This window comes from Danio aesculapii, chromosome 14 (genome assembly GCF_903798145.1).
Source record: "Danio aesculapii chromosome 14, fDanAes4.1, whole genome shotgun sequence".
NCBI classification, from domain to species: Eukaryota; Metazoa; Chordata; class Actinopteri; order Cypriniformes; family Danionidae; genus Danio; species Danio aesculapii.
The window spans coordinates 17,674,452-17,689,911 of NC_079448.1; the positions used below are offsets into that span (position 1 = coordinate 17,674,452).

The 15,460-nt window shown below is 35.1% G+C and overlaps 1 protein-coding gene across 1 annotated transcript in view; it reads left to right on the top strand.

Moving 5' to 3' along the window:
• The first annotated feature begins 913 nt into the window (after nucleotides 1-913).
• Nucleotides 914-15,460, top strand: part of frmpd3 (FERM and PDZ domain containing 3) — a 225,112-nt gene continuing 210,565 nt past the window's right edge. Inside the window, exon 1 of the mRNA XM_056472194.1 lies at nucleotides 914-1,226. The gene's annotated coding sequence lies outside the window, so the exon portion shown is untranslated. The remainder of the gene's footprint in view (nucleotides 1,227-15,460) is intronic.

The following is a 15,460-nucleotide window of genomic DNA, read 5'->3' on the forward strand; positions in this document are numbered from 1 at the left end:
TCTAAATTACATAATTGGTAAAAAAAAATTTTTGTCAATTAACCAATTTTCTCAATTATAAATTAATAGCAATGTTTTTTACATGTGTTGATGCAATACTTTGTAGTGTGCAATTTAACATAATTGCCTCTAGGAGTCGCCAATGGAAATAAAACAAACACACACAAGAAATACACGTACACCAGACATGAAGTTGGCGTGGACCAGCGCAGATTCTCACGTTAATTTCATCATTAGTAAATCCAAACGTGAGTGTGAAACCTGGCGTACGCAAAATTTTTGTGGGTACGCAGCGCCGATATATGAGGCCCCAGATGACCTCACTCAGAGTATCTGTACAACACTATCCAGCACTGGTTTGAGTATTTAGCACTGCTACTTTGTTGGGTTATTTCATTAACAATCCAGTGTTCTTTCTTTCCTCTCCCAATAGGTTTTCAAAGATAAGACTGCAGGATACATTTCACATGCCACATTCCCCATGGAAGACTTAATTGTAAATTTACTCCTGGGGAGATACAACCTTTTTGCCTCAGTGCATTTCCTGCATGCATGCCCGTGTATGAGATTGATTATCCAGTCTTGGCACGTATATGCCTTCTGCTAGTACAAGCAGTGCCGCGACACAAGGAAAGATAGGGAAAGCCAGCATGATAGCAAAGCAATGTTAATACCCATAATAGCGTATGTCTATGTGTGTTAGAACGAGCACACACGTTTGTTCTAATGTGGATGTGACTGACATGTACTGTGCTGTCTCCACAGACCCTCCTCTCCCCTCCTGATTTATGCCAATAAATGAAGCATCTCTCGCCTGCACCCTCCCTCTCGCTCTCTCTCTCTACCTCCCTTTCTCTCCTCCTCTCCTGCATTCATGCTCTATTCCTCCCCGCATCTCAGTCACACTCGTCGGATCTCACAAAAGGAAATGTATGCAAACCCAGTGAGGTGGAGAATACAGGAAAAAGTTCCATCCAGCGGTTACTGAGAGTGAACATACACTGCAGGGATCTGTCAGAGATGTGAGAGGTCTGAGCAGCCGCCCATCCCCCTGTCTGTTCGAGAAGACACCGGGGCCAGCTGCAATGACCTGGGTGAATGGGAAAGAGCTCACTGTGAACCTCCACTTGTGCAACTGCCAGCAAGCTCTCGAGCTACTCAAATAGGAGGGAATGACTGGTTGGGCTGACACTGGCTGCTGCATGAAAAAGCTACTTCAAACACAGGTAAGGTTCAAATTTCATTTAACTACCTAATTCAACAGACCTAACCTTTAAAAGGATCAACAATATGCTTTACAGAGGAGTGCGGGCTTTGCATCCCTTTTGTTCTTGATGAGTAATAGTGTTGTTATGTTGACATGTTTGTGTGGCGGTGTTTGAGCGAAGTTTGATAATACAACAGAGATTCATGTATTTGAAACTCATGCACTGGGGATGCTGAGAAAGATCCTCATTAAAATTCAGTGCGTGTTGCAAAGCAGACACACACACACACACACACACACACACACACAAAACGTTCTATGCCTTAAGCAAATTTATCTAATTTATTTTCAAATCGACAGCATTGTGAGCCATAGTCTTCCTCTTGCATAACCATAATGGAAACTCACAAATCTTGTCAAAGAATTCCAACCAAACAATGTCAACAATATCATCGTTTAGCTCTGACAAGTGGACATCGCCTTGCACTTGAGCTTGCCATACATTCATAGAACTGGAATACTGAGTTAGGAGGCATTACATTCACAATGACTGAGGAAATGCTTAATTTGCAAATAGCTGGGGTTTTGTAAAAGCCCTTGTGGTGAGGGTTTAAGGGTCTCTCCTCTGCAGGTTTAGCTGTGTTGAAAGATTTACACATTGCATTTCAACTAGCTAAACAGCAGGGTTCTGTTGACTAATCAGCTGTGTTTACATTTGCTTTTTACCATCGGTATGAATAATAACGATGCTTGAATTTTGAAGACGAGTCTCTGGTAATCTTTCATGGAATCTCAGTTTAAAATGGAAAGAGTTGCATTATTTTACTGTAAGGGAAATTTTGATCTCTGACATGGATAAATGATGTGTTTTGGAACTCCTTATTTCTGCACATTGAGAATTGATAGGCATTATAATGAAGTGATTTTATCTTTCTATACTTTAACCATTAAGTGTGGAATTTGACTGGGAATCCAAAATTGCACCATCATGTCCTTCATATTCAGTGACTGATTTGCTCTTATGTCTGCTGTTCGTCTAGTGGAAGCAGTTTGATTTATTTAATATATAACTTTATCATATACCATCTGTCAGTGATGATTGCAAAATGCATCTTTACATAAGTGTCAAGTTGACAGGCAGTAACATTAACATTTTATCGATTATTATTATAATTATTATTAATTCATTCAATAATTTTTTTTTTTGGCTTAGTCCCTTTATTAATCTGTGGTTGCCACAGTGGAATGAACCACCAACTTATTCAGCACGTCTTACGCAGCGGATGCCCTTCCAGCTGCAACTCATCACTGGGAAACATCCATACGCACTCATACACTATGAACAATTTAGCTTACCCAATTCACCTATACCACATGTCTTTGTTCTTGTGGGGGAAACCGGAGCACCTGGAGGAAACCCACACGAACACAGAGAGAACATGCAAACTCCACACAGAAACGCCAACTGACCCATTCGAGACTTGAACCAGTGACTTGCTGTGAGGCGAACGTGCTACAAACTGCGGCACCACGTCGCCTCATTATTATTAATAATAATAATGTATTTTATTGCCCTAACACCTGTTAATTTTGTGTCTATTATCTGATCTTCTGTTGAAGGAATTAAAAAAACATTCTGAAATAAAAAAAAAATTCATATTAATGACAACCTAAATTTGTACCAATGTATGTGAGATCAAGAAAAATAATGATGCTGTTTTAAAGTTATTTGACAGAGTATTCACAATTTTAATTACAATTTTAATGATAAATTCAGTTTGTTCCACTAAAAAAAATGATCAGAAAAATATTCATGACAAGCCTCATTACAATCAATGTCAAACCAACTACTTGACAGTTGAATGTAATGTTTAGCCATAAAGCTATGTTGTTTCTCATTTGAGAATACATTTGCTGTCATGTTTATGATAGATTTATGTCAAGTTGTGTTTCTTGGTCATGTCAAGTTATAACAAAGACACAGACAGGATATGGTGTATATGTTTGTATTTACAACAACATGACACATCGCATTAAAAAAAAAAAACCTTACATTACCTTTACATTCATGTGTCAGATTTTTACTTTTACTGTGCTTGTGTATGATTTTAGACTGTTTCTTGTTTGCCTGATTACTACAGTCATTGTTTGGTTCACCACCCTTTAACTGTTAACTAAACACATCAGCATTGCCTAGGATGTTACTATTGCTGCTGCTTGATCCTAATGTAGCTAATGCTAATGTAACTAATGCTACAAATCCTACAAACATAGCATTGAGTGTTCGACGTTCCAAGAATATTTTGCTGTGTGGGTAAGACACAACCAGTGTTCTGTTTCACAAAGCTAGTTTAAGAAACTTTGCGTTTTCAGAGAACATTTAGAGATGTTTAAAAAACTGACACTTTCTTAAACGTCCTCTTTCACTTCAGGATTTGGTCAAGAGTTTTTCTTTAGACTTATGGAGCAGTGAATAGCCAACGACACAAACCTTGGAAAGTGTCTGTTTGATTCAGTTTTCATCTAAGCAATTTACTATTTTTCCTTAAGCCCTGTTCACACTCTGCAGTTTTAGGCACAATTTGATCATCGGAAACAAATTCTAAATACTAAAAGATTCCTGAAAACTGAGGCTAAAATCTGTGACCTTTTATCATTGGTTTTACATGTTTACTGACAGCCACTTATTTGCCATTGCGATCAAATTTTTCCTCCAGTGAGGTTCTGGCTGTGTCATCTTCCTGCAGTGTGACTTCAGCTACAGTGAGCAAAGAACCATTAGGAGCACCTTATCTGACGAACTTTAAAAACAAAGGGAAAAATGTCAAAACAGTTAATTTTTCTGGTTTTATTATTGAGGCATAAGATTGATGGATGACATCCAACATAGGGTCAGTTTTCTTGCGTGATACTGTCTGGTGCTTCTTCATTGTTCAGTCTAACATTAGGATAACTGAGATCTTACAGTGTGAAATGGGGACCATGATCATGCAGTCTGGCAAGCTACAATCCTTTATATTATCTAAAAAGCTTTTGAAGAGGTTTAAAAAAGTTATACTGTTTTATAATTTAATTTAAAAATTAAAACAATGTTATACAGTCATCATATCCCCCTCACACGTTATATAAAAATCAGGGAACCAATATCAAAATGCATGCTTACTTTTTGCTTTCACTTTTTAATTCATGATCATGAGTACTCAAGCTTTCTTGAGAATAACATTCAGTATAAAAAAAGCAATGATTAAAGTACTGATTTTTTGAATAATTTTTAGTCACTTCATTTAGATTTTGTTGAATTTAAGTTACATTACATCTACATGCCAACTAATTCTCAATAGATTATAAGAAGACTGTTATGTTGGGGTTTGGGTTGGGGATAGTGTAAGTTAACATGTACTTGCAAAGTTTTTTATTGTCAGTTAAAAGTCTGTTTAGCAGCAGTATCAACAGATATTAAGCAGACAGTTTATGAATACTCAAAATGGACCATTAAAATAAAGGGTTACCTAATTTTTATATTATGTTTTTAATACTAGTGACATTTGATATAGGCAAGGTGCTTACATTGCATGATCATGAGTGTGACAGTGACATTTTGTTGCCTTGGAATTATAAGGTTCTATGCCTTCTAAATGATTTTGAGATATTGAGCTTCAAAATGTTAGAAAACAATATGTGTAACATTTTTTTTTACATACATTAACATGGCAGAGACCCTATGTATTCTAAATGTAAATGATCAAAATTCATTTAAATTTGCAAATTGGGTTAAAAAAAAAACTGCAAATAGAAGCTTCTAATTCTTAAAGGTCATTTTCCACTCGGAATTATAAGGTTCTATCTGGCATATCATTATTTGAAGCATTACTTTTAAGTAATACAATCAGTCTGCTAATTAATTTAATAATAAAAACAAATTGGTGTTGTAACGATATTTGTTTTAGAAAGTAAATTTTTGCTTTTATAACATTTATTTGTTGTTTTAGGATGAATATTTTTTCTTGTTTAAGGTATATAAGGTTGTGTTGAATATTTTTTGTAGAACAGATGTTAATTTTATGTAATTAATATGGTAATATTTATTGTTGTAATAAATTAATTAAATTAATAATTTGCCATTCAATGACTTATATAAGATTTAGTGACTTTAAAAGGAAACAGACAATGTGCAAATGAATTGTTTAACAAAGTTTAATAAATTCTAAAAAATGTTTCACTGACTATATATACACAGATAAAAATATTACACATAGAATTTAAATTTATTTTAACAACATAGTAGTTAGGTGGAATGACCTGGAAAATTACCCTGATTGGTCCTTGTGCAAGCATTCGATATGCTGATTGGCTCACAGAAAGAACCTTACAAGCTAGAGTTAGAGTTTGTAGATAAAACCTTTTTCGTTTTTTAAAGACTTGAGTCTTAAGTCTTAAAATTGAAACAACTTATAAAAAAGCACACAATGTAAATAAGTTGTTGACTGTATTTGCATTGTTTTATTTAACAAACAAAAACAGAACATAGCCAAAGCAGTGTTTCACTACTAACTAGTTTAGTGTTTTTAAATTAATTCAAAGATTAAACAATCTATTCATATAGTCAGTGATCCTAATTTGCATAGTTTTGCAATTTTTATTTATTTGTTTTTGTATAAAATGTGTTATGTGCTCTCACTGACAATTCCAAAAAGATTGGATGACATGGTTTTCAGACTCCATTGTAGGATGACAAAATAAATAATTATTCACTAGACCAGGGGTTTGAATGAATGACCAGGGGGTTTGAGTTAATTATTCAGTGGCTCATATTTTATAACATTCCACCTGATGGCTGCTTAGAGTTTGCCTGTATTTCATTATTCATATTTCATATCATGATATCACTGAATTCATTAATTTGGTTAATTTGATTCAGCTTAAAAATTAAAGGCAACCAGGATTTTTTTACAGGGTAGTTACTACAAAATGAATTTAACATATTACAAAACTACTTCCCATGCAACTAAATTGTTGGACACAAAATATTGATTGGAGTTGACAATTTATATTACAAAAGTTCTGTAAATTTGCCACCAGTGAGATTATTGACAATTTATGAAAATTAAAATACATTTACATCTATAGAGAACAGTCATACCACAATATTATAACAGATGTTGACTTGATTAATAGATTAAACCTGTTTATTATAATTTTATAATCCACTACACTTTCCGAAGATCCATTGCAAAAAGATGAACATGGAAATAATTTCCAAAAAATTACAATAAATTACACTGATGTCTTTTTAAATCACAACCAAAGGGTAAGAGAGATGCAACATGGCAAGAACTGTGTCATTGCCAGATGAGAAGTATATTATTTAACATTGCTATGGACGACGATCACTATAAAGGAATAGCACTCCACAATTTGTCATGACTAGTTAGTCAACATTCAAGAAATTTTCCTCATGGCATGTTAAAGCCAACATGTACAGAACATTAAAAATTAAGCATTTGCATTTCACATGCTAAATAAATAAGCTACTTTGTTTGTGCAAGTACATTTGGAGTACAAGTACAAGGAACACATTCGAAATGTGAATTAAATAGTTCAATTATATAACACTGAATGATCAATATGAAAAAAAAAATAATAAAGAAATTATTGCAGTTACGAATATACAGCCAGAGGTTTTGTCTAACGGCAGATAAATACTAAGCTGGTGTGGCAATCTATTTAGCCAAACATGAACTCTTTTTCTGGGAAAAGTATATCCTGGCTCAAGTGTACATGAAGTATTTTAAAACATTCACCTTTCAAAAACAAATTCTTCAATGTTGAAACAGTGTTGAATTTTTGAAACAGGTCTCAAATATATCTTTCTCTGAATTAGTTTTGGTGCTGATCCAGTGCTAGATGAACTGTTGTCATCAGTTAGATAAAAAAGTGAATATATAGAGAGTAATATACAGTTGAAGTCAGAATTATTAGCCCCCTGAATTATTAGCCCATCTGTTTATTTTTACCCCCAATTTCTGTTTAACGGAGAGATTTTTTCAACACATTTCTAAACATAATAGTTTTAATAGCTCATCTCTAGTAACTGATTTATTTCATCTTTGCCATGATGACAGTACAGAATATTTTACTAGATATTTATCAAGACATTTCTTTACAGCCTTAAGGGAAATTTAAAGGCTTATAGGTTAATTAGGGTAACTAGGCAGGTTAGGGTAATTAGGTAAGTTATTGAATAATGATGGCTTATTCTGTAGATTATCGAAAAAATATATAGCTTAAAGAGGCTAACAATTTTGATCTTAAAAATGTTTTTAAAAAAATTAAAAACTGCTTTTATTGTAGCTGAAATAAGATTTTCTACAGAAGAAAAAAAAATTGACAAACTGTGTAAATTTCCTTGCTCTGTTTAACATAATTTGGGGAATATTTAAAAAAGAAAAAAAATCAAAGGGGGCTAATAATTCTGACTTCTGTATAATGATATTTGTTACTCACAATCAGTAAATAATTTTTCTCCTGATTTTACAGTATGAAGACCCAGCCTTTTTTAAATGAGCAGAGTTTATGGATTGTACTGCATAACAAGCATGACATGACTGTGTCTTGATTGCAAGCCTTTTTTTCGAGGAATATGATGTTGATCAGGTAGAATCTTGTGCTCCTGTTCAGTCCAAACGTCCCAAGGTAACACAACAAACCTCAATAACCAGCGTAAAAGTGCTCACAAAGTGGCTGTCTTCATGATTTGTGTTTGAACGCCGAAGGCGGGAACTAATTAGCAGGCTAATGAGCTCAGACAGAGAATTCTGTATTACATTTTTCCATACGTATTACTAATCCAGACAACATTGGTTTTCAAAATTTAAATTAAAAAAATGCACATTTCAGGCTTTATACAGGCATGTCTCTTGTGTCTGTGAAGCAAATATTCGTGGAGATTCAGCTGCTTTTTTTCACGTTGACAGAAAACACAGAAAGAGAAAGCACTCCCTGGCTGTTTTTACTAATTATAATTAAGTTGACGGGCTCGTGATTTTAGCCAAAAATCTTTAACATGTCGTTGTATACACTGTTAAAAAATCTGTTAAATTCACAGAAAAACACCAGCAGCTGTGGTTGCCAGGATTTTTCCGTAATACAGACATTTTATGGAACTGTTAGATTTACGGAAAATAACCGTATTTCATGAACTGATACAATGTTCCATTCACAAAAACATAGCTTAGTGCACAAAAATGTAAAGTCATTAAATGCAGTAATGTGTTCATGTGTGATTGCAATTAACAAACAGATTTTCACTGCATTAGTAACTACACAGTTACATTTAAACATAAGAAGATGCAGCATAACATCAGATACCTTTAGTTCATCTTGGACTTGCACACAGATGCTAGGATCCACAATGGTGACACAAAAAAACGTTTTACAGTATTTTGCTGTTTTGTTTTTTTTTTAATTTACGGGAAAATACCGGCAGCTGTGGTTGCCAGTAATCTACTGTTTTTAAAATTTTACATTCATAAATTCAGTTTACAGAATATTTCTGTTAAAAACACATTCCACAATCTGTATTTTTCATCAAACACATTTAACCCCTCGAATCCCAGAGCAAAATTCTCACTAGTGTCGGGTTGAACACTCAGGCAGTTATGACGTTAATGAGATAATTAAGTGTCTAATTAAAGGAGGATTAATAATTATTTATGAACAACTGTTAACAAGCAGAATCACTGAAGGAAAGAAAAACAAGACCATATAACACAAATGACATCCAAAACCGAAGATGAAATCAACTGAAAATAAAACTCTAAATAAAATAATTATTAATAAAAATAAATACACAATAAAACTTTTATTTCTCAAGATCTCAGCAGAGATCATTAAACAACTCCACAAACATCAGGAGCTTCAATTCAGAGGCTCAATTTCGGAGAGAACAGAGAGAAGATTTTTTAAATACATTTCTAAACATAATAGTTTTAATAACTCATTTCTAGTAACTGATTTATTTTATCTTTGCCATGATGACAGTAAATAATATTTTACTAGATATTTTTAACACACTTCTATACAGCTTAAAGTGACATTTAAAGGCTTAACTAGGTTAACTAGGCAGGTTAGGGTAATTAGGCAAGTTATAGTACAATGATGGTTTGTTCTTTAGAAAAAATATATAGCTTAAAGGGGCTAATAATTTTGACCTTAAATGGTTTTTAAAATAATAAAAAAAAAAATTTAATCTAGCCAAAATAAAACATATAAAACTTTCTCCAGAAGAAACAATATTATCAGACATACTGTGAAAATTTCCTTGCTCTGTTAAACATAATTTGGGAAATAATTAAAAAAGAAAAAAAAAATCAAAGGTGGGCTAATAATTCTGATTTCACCTGTATGTGGATGCAACTTACAAATACTATTACTGCTACTACTAATAATAAATAAGTAGAGTAGCTGTTACCCTGGTGGTGGTGTATGATACACTGTGTTATTTGAATTTCACAAGGTGTGAGGACATAGCCTGTCTTTGTGTTTTAGTTTTTTTTTTAGTTTATTACTAATAATCTTACTCAGAATATTACTAATAATCTTACTCAGACCACAAACTTAAGGTGACAAATTATTTAAAAGCACTGGCTATAAAAATTGCACTAAGCTCTTTGCATCTGATAGGGCTACCTGGAGTGGTGTAGGCCAGCTGCCAATGAGTGAAACACAAAGACAGGCTATGTCCTCACACCTTGTGAAATTCAAATAACACAGTGTATCATACACCACCACCAGGGTAACAGCTACTCTACTTACTCAATGGCCCTGTAGTCTGCAATAAAGAGTGTGTGCGCACACACAAACATGAAAGTTAATTTAATGACAAATAGTTTTTAAAGAGCACCTATTATACATTTAAAAGGGTCATATTTCGGTTATATGGGTCTCCAACAACATACTGATATGCATGCAAGGTCAAAAAACACTTTTATGGTCTTATAATATTAATATATTTTGCCTAATTATCTCAACAACTCCCTTATGAATTGTTCGGCGATTCATTTGTTCCCAAACCCCTCCTTAGCATGAAGCTAATCTGCACTGATCGGACCTATGAGCCTGTTGTAATCGGTCAACAGTGTTCAGCGCGAGACACTAAAATGCCCAGCGCGGTTTGTCAAGCCCCGGATCCCCAACATTGGTATAGGATCTGATCGCAGCGGACGCCCGAAACACGCTTCATAGTAAACTTACTCAACAGTGTTATTCAGACACCTTTCCCCCAAAAAGCAGTGTAGTTAAACACCATGATATTGCTCCATTCTTAACTATGATACACATTCAGTATTAATCCACACAGCAGCAAAAGCTAAACTATTTCAAACCTTGACCGCCGCACTTGTGTAGGATCCGCTGACAGTGGCCATAGCAACGACAAAGGCAGTGGAACACGAGCTCACAAACGCATTTAAATACGTAAACAAAGCGACACGCATCGCGTTTTCAACGTGGCATTGGATGCGATATGAGAATATAAAGAGTTAACCTAATACAGTAAAAGCGGTTACAAGTAACCAAACACAATTAAATACATAATTTGCAAGCTAGAGTAAACAAGGAGACAGCCATTTACTTACACTTATAAAATGTGTCATGGGCCAGGTCTGATTTCATTAATTATCTTTCATTTTGGAGCTTTTCTCCCTTCTCAGCTGTGGATCATTTCTATTTGCAATCATTGCTGTGGCACCTCTTGCGTGAGGTGTTATATGTTCTCAGGGCTTACCTGTACTCTGCTTTGCCCAACAATTGGGTGGGGCTTATGTTTCGTAGCCACGTCATGCCTAAACGGCTAAAGACTCATTATGAAGACGATTCATTCTAACCACTATGAGTCGACTCTTTTTTTAGATGAATCAATAGTTTTAAAAACTGTCCACTCTTAGATTTAAGCCTTAGCTGGATATTTCACTTCACTGAGCTGTGTTACACACTACATGGAAGGTCATTTCCAAAAACCCACAATAGGGGCTCTTTAAAATGGGGCAGCAATGATGAATTGTATTCATGACCTGTGGGGCGTGCCTCACCAGTGGGGTACCAACACATATTAAGGGGGGGTGCGAGGATTTGACGCTGCATTTGAGTAAATTATGATGGCACTTTTTATGCATTCACTGGAGTGAATCTGATTATTGTTCCACAGCTACTTAACAGGCACATGTAGAGTTAATGCGTTCGAGTAAAATATATACAAATAAAATGCACCAGTGGCTTTTTAAAACGAATGACAGTGAATCGAATGACTGGTGAAGAGTGTTGTTTTAATGGAATTTAGTATCGCAGGCCGAATGAAAAAAAAAATTATTCTGCATTTCACGGTGTGTGTGTCTGCTTTCCTTTACTGACAGCCGTGTGTGTGGATCTTGTTGCAAAATGTCCTCTACATGACAGTGTTTACTTCAATAATACCACTAATATATGTAAACTCCACATGTCATAATTCTATTTCTGTTTAGTTCAATATATGACTTGGATTAAGGTAATCAAAAATCGCTGTTTACATGGTAGACTCTTAATCAGAGTATCATCTTATATTAAAATCTGAGTATTGGTGTCCATGTAAACATGCTCAATGTTAGACTCAACCACACCGCCCAACCACGAATTAGCATGCTGTCCTCACAGAAACAGGTTCAGTCATCACACTGAATCAGGTAAGCTATATATTTGTCTTTCAATGTAATTATTATACGCACTTCAGCAAGTAATATGTGAATGATGTTTGCACATACATCAAAATTTTGGCTTGGGCGAGGGCTGGTGGGGGTACGCGAGTAAAATTGGACAAACCGAGGGGTGGGGGGTGGTGGGGTGTCCTAAAAGGTTGAAAACCCCTATTATAAACAATAAATACAAATGTCCAAAATACAATCAAATAATAAGAATAAAGAAATAAAAACACAGGCATAAATCAACCTTCCATTTGTGTACATTTCTTAGAGGCACTTCAGAGCATTGGTTCCAGGACAAATGGTGACAAACTCTACAAAACCACAGAAAAATTGACCAAATGGTCCAAAGAATATATAAAAACAAACAAAAGAAAAATCACAAGCAGAGCACACAGCACTTCAGACAGCAAACATCAGCGTAGTTAGAGACAGCAGTAAAGCAGAGCCGGGAAGAAGCCGGAACAGACAGCGGTAATGACGCAGCAGAACAGCGAGCAATAACCAGCAATGCAGACTTGGTCTCAAATATTGAGAAAACAAACACTCCTAAAAAATTCAATACAAGCACTGGAGCTAACATGGACACAGAAATAATCTTGGGAGTAATATTCACCTGTGCGCCACAGCAATAGCTGCAATTCAGTCTACAAAATACAGATTAAAGACCCTTCTTGGGGATGTTTTCATCCACTCTGGGGTGATTGTGAATCTTAATTTGGCCACAACTTTCTCTGTGTTTCAGTGAATGGAAAGACTTTTGGTCACAGATCTTTTTTAACTCATTTTTTGGGAAAATGCTTTGTGAAATATCAAAAATTATATGTTGTCATGGCTTTGCAATCAAAAAATGTCATTATAAAAGAACTCAATGGGGCAAAAACAGCCACAAACATAACAAAAGGGTAGTAAATTGAACACTACACAAGTGTTCAACCAATTTAGAGAGAAAACGTTCACTGCCCTATTATCACTGAAAACATATTATACCCAGAAGGATGGTCAAACACACAGGGCGGAGCCATCAATGACATATCTCAGGTTTTAAATAAACTCATGATAGCAGTGACGATAACATTCTTGCTTTTAAACTAATCACAAACTCAGGATAAACTGTAGAGTAGACTGAGAGTTTAGTTTAGTTTAGTTCAGTGTTTCCCCAGTGATCCCACTTGGTTAACATTTGGGAATACATAAGAAAGTTCTTTGTAGGTCCATTTTTTATTACTTTTTGGAAAAAGGTTCTGCGAACACTCTTCAAGTAATATATATATATATATATATATATATATATATATATATATATATATATATATATATATATATATACACACACACACACAGTTGAAGGTCCTGAATTATTAGCCTCCTGTATATTTTTCCCCAAGATCAGCACATTTCTGAAAATAATAGTTTTAATAACAAATTTCTAATAAGGATGGCATGGTGGCTCAGTGGTTAGCATTGTCGCCTCACAACAAGAAGGTCTGTGTAGAGCATGTTCTCCACGTGTCAGCTTAAGTACACTTTAAAGGCTTAACTAGGATAATTAGGCAAGTTAGGCTAATTAGGCAATTCATTGTATAACAGTGATTGTTGTAAACAATCAGGAAAAAATATTGCTTAATGTTGCTTAAAAATTTCAAATGTTGACTACTGTACATAATTAAATAGTTTAGACATAATTAAATAGTTTAATTAAATAGTTTAATGACCCCAAAGCGCCCCAAAATGGCTCTAAACTATTTAGATTCGATGACTATGCAGACCAGGGGAGATGTCTAACTTCACTTTCATGCTCATCAAACCACTCTGTCACCAGTCTTGCTGTGTGCATCAGTGCATTATAATCCTGATACATGGTACTGCCTTCAGGATACAATTTTTGAACCATTGGATGCATATGGTCCTCCAGAACGGTTCGGTAGTCCTTGGCAATGATGTGCTCATCTGTCACAAGTATTGGGCCTAGGGAATGTCATGTTATTACACCCCAACCCATCATTGATCCACCCCCATGCTTCACTCTGGGCATGCAACAGTTTGAGTGGTACGCATCTTTGAGGCTTCTTCACACCATAACTCTCCTGGATGTGGGAAAAACAGTGAGGGTGGACTCATTAGAGAACAATACACGTTTCACATTGTCGACAACCCAAGATTTTAGCTTCTGCCATTATTAAAACTGAGGTTTGGCAATGGCACAAGTGACAAAAGGTTTGGCTATAGCAGTCCGGCCATGTATATTGATCCTATGGATCTTCCGAAGAACACTTTTGGGGAAAACAGGAGAGTTGAGGTGCACATTTAATTCTAAACTGAGTTGGGCAGTTGTTCTTTTAAGATTTTTGGATAAAATCCGGGTTAGCACTCAGACATCCCTTTTATTTTTCTAGTGTGTCGACAGTTACTCCTGTTGGATGTGGTTCATCCTTCTTAGTGGTATACTGACATTACCCTGGATACCGTGGCTCTTAATACATCACTAAGACTTGCTGTCTTGTCACAGATATGCCAAGGAGATGCATGCCAACAATTTGTCCACATTTGTCTCCATAATGTTGTGTGCATTACAATATGCAAAGCAAAACCCTCCTTATTAAACCTTCACACTCTACTCTTACTGGTGGAATGTGTGATCAATAAATACTGGCCACCAAATTGGTCAAATTTTACCATGAACCCTTCAACACTACATTGGCCATTGTTTCATTGTCCAACCCTTGTATATTGTATGTATGTATAGTGCATATAGAGTATATACAGTGCAGGAAATACATATTGAACACGTCGTGTTTTTTACTGGGAATAATATTTCTAAAAGAGCTGTTGACATGGAATTAAACCAGATTTATTTAAAAACCCAAACAATACAAACATTAAAAAACAAACAATTTAAAAAAACTATTAGAAAAATGTGTTATGTGTAAGAACAATGGAATAATGGAGAAAGTACTGAACTACTGCAATATATTTAATACCTTATTTAAAAGGCTTTTTTTGGTCATGGCAGCTTTATGCATCACATGCATAAAGTCACATGCATAGCTCAAGTATGATTGTTTTCACAGACTTCAACAGAGTGTAAAAATCGTGATGGTTCTGTGGGTCTGGTCTATGAAATGCAATCTATATTTATTTTTTTCTACTGGATTCCAGTCAGGTGATTGGCCGGGCCATTCTACAGCTTGATTTTATTTCTGTGAAACCATTTGAGGGTTCCCTTGGCTGTGTTTTGGATCATTGTCTTGCTGCAATGTCCACCCTGGTTTCAACTTCATCATCCTGATAATGTAGATGTTGAACTGAAGCAGCAAATATTAATTTACAATCATGAAGGAGACATGGTTGCTTTCTAACTACTGAGAGATTTCAGCTGCTGTCTGGGTTTTTTTATTGCCTTTCTACAGCTCCCTTTCTGTATGTGTTCAATACTTTTCCCTGAGTCATTTTATTTGAATGCACAGAACTTAATTAGCAAACTAATCAGTTTTGTTTTCTTTATATATATGTGAATTTCATT